The sequence below is a fragment of the Panthera uncia genome, chromosome D1, assembly GCF_023721935.1.
Source record: "Panthera uncia isolate 11264 chromosome D1, Puncia_PCG_1.0, whole genome shotgun sequence".
NCBI lineage: Eukaryota > Metazoa > Chordata > Mammalia > Carnivora > Felidae > Panthera > Panthera uncia.
Window position 1 is genome coordinate 10,877,698 of NC_064808.1, and position 4,710 is coordinate 10,882,407.

At 42.6% G+C, this 4,710-nt stretch overlaps 1 pseudogene; it reads right to left on the minus strand.

Moving 5' to 3' along the window:
- Positions 1-637, minus strand: part of LOC125911262 (ribonuclease P protein subunit p20-like) — a 6,001-nt pseudogene extending 5,364 nt beyond the window's left edge.
- Positions 638-4,710: the final 4,073 nt, after the last annotated feature.

Here is a 4,710-nt window from a genome sequence, read left to right on the forward strand (position 1 = left end):
CTGAAGTCAGATGCTCAACCAACTGAGCCACCCAGGTGCCCTGAAGTCAGATGCTCAACCAACTGAGCCACCCAGGTGCCCTTCCTTTTCTTTTCTTTTTTTTTTTTTTAAGATTTTATTTTTAAGTAATCTCTACACCCAATGTGGGGTTCAAACTCCCAACCCTGAGATCAAGAGTCACATGCTCCTCCAACTGAGCCAGGAAGGCACCCCAAGAGATCTTTTTCTGAGGGATTTCTCAGAAAACTTCTTATAGACCTCAAGTCTAATATCTAATTTCATTTTTCTTTCTTTTTCTAAACCATTTTTTGGATGCTGTTAACCCTCAGTTGCTTTACATCGTTTCCTTTTATTGTGTATTTTTTACTTTTATCTTAAACATAACTGAGCAGTGAGGATTAACTCAACAGGCTTGGCTTGCTAGTACCCTGCACATTCCCAAACCAGCAGCTCCTGGCAGATAACCTCTGAGCCCTTGGACTATCCAGCCTGATAAGGATGTCTTTGTATATCTGAGACAGTGGCCTCTGCTAGATAATTTCTGCTAACAATGTGATTTATGATTAACCCTTCTTTTCATTCACCCTGGAGTCTTGAGCCACACTGTCTCAGTCTGACCTCTGGGGCTGGCCTCCATGCCTATATGACTGAATCCAAAAAAAAAACTCTGACACCAAGACTCAGGTGAGTTTCCCAGGTTGGCCGTTGTACATGCCGTCACACATCACTGGTAGTACATCACTGTCTGTACAACTCCATTGGGAGAGAACAGCTAGAAGGTCATGCCTGCTTTCACCTGGACTCTACCCTCTATGCCTTTTTCTCTTTGCTGATTTTAATCTGTATCCTTTTACTGTAATAAATCAACCATGAAGAAAAGTTTTTCTGAGCTCTGGAAGTCTGTGCAACAAATCACTGAACCTGAGAGTGGTTTTGGGAACCGATGACACAATCCTTCTCTTAATTTTGCTTTGCTTTGTGATATAAGAAGAAATGTATATATTTGGTCTGTCCCCAGTTCCTGGCACTGAGCTCCTAAAGCCCTTGGAATTTCTTACGCAATGGGATAACAGGAGAATCTTTTGTTTAGTTACCAATGGTCAATGATTTAATCAGTCATGCCTATGTATTGGAACCTCCATAAAAATCCTTAAATGAGGGGCTCCTGGGTGGCTCAGTCAGTCGAGCATTGACTTTGGCTCAGGTCATGATCTCATGGTTCATGACTTCGAGCCCTACATGGGGTTCTCTGCTATCAGTGCAGAGCCTGCTTTGTATCCTCTGTCTCCTCCCTCTCTCTGCCCCTCCCCCACTCACTCTCTCAAAAATAAACATTAAAAAAAAACCCGTAAATGATAGGACTTGGAGAATTTCCTGTTTGGTGAGCATATTCACATGACTCGTCCCAACACCACAGGGACTGGAGCTTCTGCACAGATGTTTCTGGAACACTCTGTATATGCCTTCATCTGGCTGTTGATTTGTATCCTTCCTAATAAATCAGTAAACGTAAACAGAGTGCCTTCCTGAGTTCTGTGAGCCAACTGGCAAATTATCAAGGCTGAGGAGGGGGTCATGGGAAGATCGGATGTAGAGCCGATCTGCCAGGAGTACAGGTGCCCAGGACTTAAGACGGACATCTGAAGTGGGGACCGTCCTGTGGAACTGAGTCCTTAACCTGTGCATCTGTGCCAACTCTGGGTAGTGACAGAATTGCTGGACATCCAGTTGGCATCAGAGAATCCAAGAAGTGGTGTTGGAAAAGACACTATGTAGTTGGTGTTAGGAGGAAAAGAAAAGCACTCTCATTTGATGTCAGAAGTAATGTGAATAGGGGGCTTCTAGGTGGTTCAGTTGGTTGAGCTTCCTACTCTTTGATTTCTGCTCAGGTCACAATCCCAGGGTCATGGGTTCAAGGCCCTGTATCCAGTTCCATGCTGAGTGTGGAGTCTGCTTGGAATTCTCTCTTTCTTCCTCTGCCTCTCTCCCCTACTCATGCTCTCTCTCTCAAAAGAAAAAACAAAAGTAGTAATATGAATGAAAACAGCTGAAGCTTTTCATCCAATTTTGAGTGTAGGCTTTGCAATCAGACTTCCTAGGTTGGAATCCCATCTTTGCCACTCCCTAACTGACCCCGAAAAAGTTGTTTTATCTGTCAGGCCTCCAGGTGATTATCTTTTCAGTGGGAATAACTACTGTTATTCTTGGATAGTTCTTGTGAGGAGCGTGTGAGACCCGTGAAGTGCTTAGACAGTGCCTCATGTACAACTACAGAAACGTTTTTGGCTATTGATAGCTATTGTTATGAATAAATATTATTTTCCTTTCTTTAATCTTATTATTGATGAATTTTATTTAAATTTTGCTCTCACTAAAAATGTTCTCTCTTCCTGTTTTTGGATGCTTAGATTTTTGTTTTAATACCATCTTTTTAATTTATTCTTTGCTATTTTATATCAATTTCTAACGTTAAGCCTGCCCTAACTTGGCATGACTATTTTCTGTTCTCTTGGTTGATGGGTTGTTTTGTTTTGTTTTGTTTTTAGCCCGCCCTTTTTGTGTTTGGCCTCTATAACAGTTGCCAGAATATGAGTATAAGGAGAAGTAAACAGTAGAGCGTTCACATTATAAAAGTGGTTTAAAATGAGACAGAAAGAGAAAGGAAGAGAGAGAGAGTAGGGAAGAGGCTCCTCCTTAAACCCCTCCTGTCTCTGAAACAGATGTCTTACACCAAAGTTCCCAGCCTATTTCAAAATGTGTTATCAAAGAACCCCTGTTCCAGGAAACAAAGGGGCATGAGCACACACTCCCCAAGTCCCCTGCCCATTGCACATTTGGTCAGTTGGGAAGGAGATGCTTACAGCCCTTTTGCTAACAACTTATGCTGCCCAGTGCTCATCCAGTCACTGGATTCCAGGCAAAAACGGATGAACTACAATGTCACTGACCAGGAGGGGTGCCTTGGAGCAGAGCTACAAGCTCCCAGCCCGCCTGTGATAGGGAACCACATGGAATCAGGCTTCCTAGAGACAGGCCTGGAACATGTCTGTCCCAGAGCATGTACTGGGGCCAGACATGTGGCTTTTCTTTTATTTATCCCACCCCATTTCCAACATGTCCTGGCAGGTTTCCCCACATTGACAGAGGCAAAGGTGGATGCTCAAAGGTGTGGCACTGCTGAGCCACCCTCACTCCTGGAGTTTCTTTGCAAATGCAGGAATGTTTGGGTGCAACACCTTGTTTGCAGTTTTCCAAGCCTTCAGCTCCTGTACTGGGCAATTTAGACCTGAGAGAGAAAGACACATCACATGGGGGACAAGCCAAGCTCCTATGTTAACTTTATATCCACACTTGCCTTCCTGCCTTCCCATCGTACTCCTCCAGAAGGACACACCAGAAGCTGGACTCCGGAGGCAGTGTGCCAGCCTTGCCAAGTGGAAAAGGTTGCAGTGGTAAAGATGCTGTCCACACAGCCCAACCTTGGCAGCCCTGGTATGAATTTATTTCAAGATTTATTCACATGCTCCCATGTCTGGAGTCTCCCCTTTATTTGGGCTGCTACAGGTTTATGCTGCAATCTTCCATGTAAACCAGAGGAGGTCACTGGAGCTTCAGGTGCTGGCGGATGGGTGGCCTAAGTTAACACAGTCATCCTCTGCCCACAAGAGCAGGCAGGAATGGCTGGGGGTCTTTTTGTTTTTTTGTTTTTTTACTTCTGACATTTTATTAATTTATTAATAAATATATGTAAATATATTTTTTTCAAGAATAGAATTTAGTGGTTCATCACTTACATATAACACCCAGTGCTCATCCTCACAAGTGTCCTCCTTAATGCCCATCACCCGTTTAGCCCATCCCCCCACCAACCTCCCCTCCAGCAGCCCTCGGTTTGTTCTCTGTATTTAAGAGTCTCTTATGGTTTGTCTCCCTCTCTGTTTTTATCTTATTTTTCCTTCCTTTCCCTTACGTTCATCTGTTTTGTATCTTAAATTCCACATATGAATGAAACCATATGATATTTGTCTTTCTCTGACTTATTTTGCTTAGTTTAGCATAGTTCCATCCACCTTGTTGCAAATGGTAAGATTTTACTCTTTTTGATCCCTGAGTAATATTCCATTGAGTATACATACCACATCTTTATCCACTCATCAGTTGATGGACATTTGGGCTCTTTCCACACTTTGGCTATTGTTTATAGTGCTGCTATAAACATTGGGGTGCATGTGCCTTTTGGATCAGCATTTCTATATCCTTTGGGTAAATACCTAGTAGTGTAATTGCTGGTTGTGGGGTAAGTTTTTTTTTTTTTAATTTTCTGAGGCACCTTCATACTGTTTTCCAGAGTGGCTGCATCAGTTTGCATTCCCACCAGCAGTGCAAAAGTTCCCCTTTCTCCTCATCCTTGCTAACATCTGTTGTTGCCTGATTTGTTAATGTTATGTTAATTTTAGCCATTCTGACTGGTGTGAGGTGGCATCTCATTGTGGTTTTGATATGTATTTCCTTGATGATGAGTGATGTTGAGCATTTTTTCATGTGTTTGTTAGTCATCTGGATGTCTTCTTTGGAGAAGTGTCTATTCATGTCTTTTGCCCATTTCTTCACTGGATTCTTTGTTTTTTGGGCGTTGAGTTTGATAAGTTCTTTATAGATTTTGGATACTTACCCTTTATCTGATATGTCATTTGCAAATATCTTCTCCCA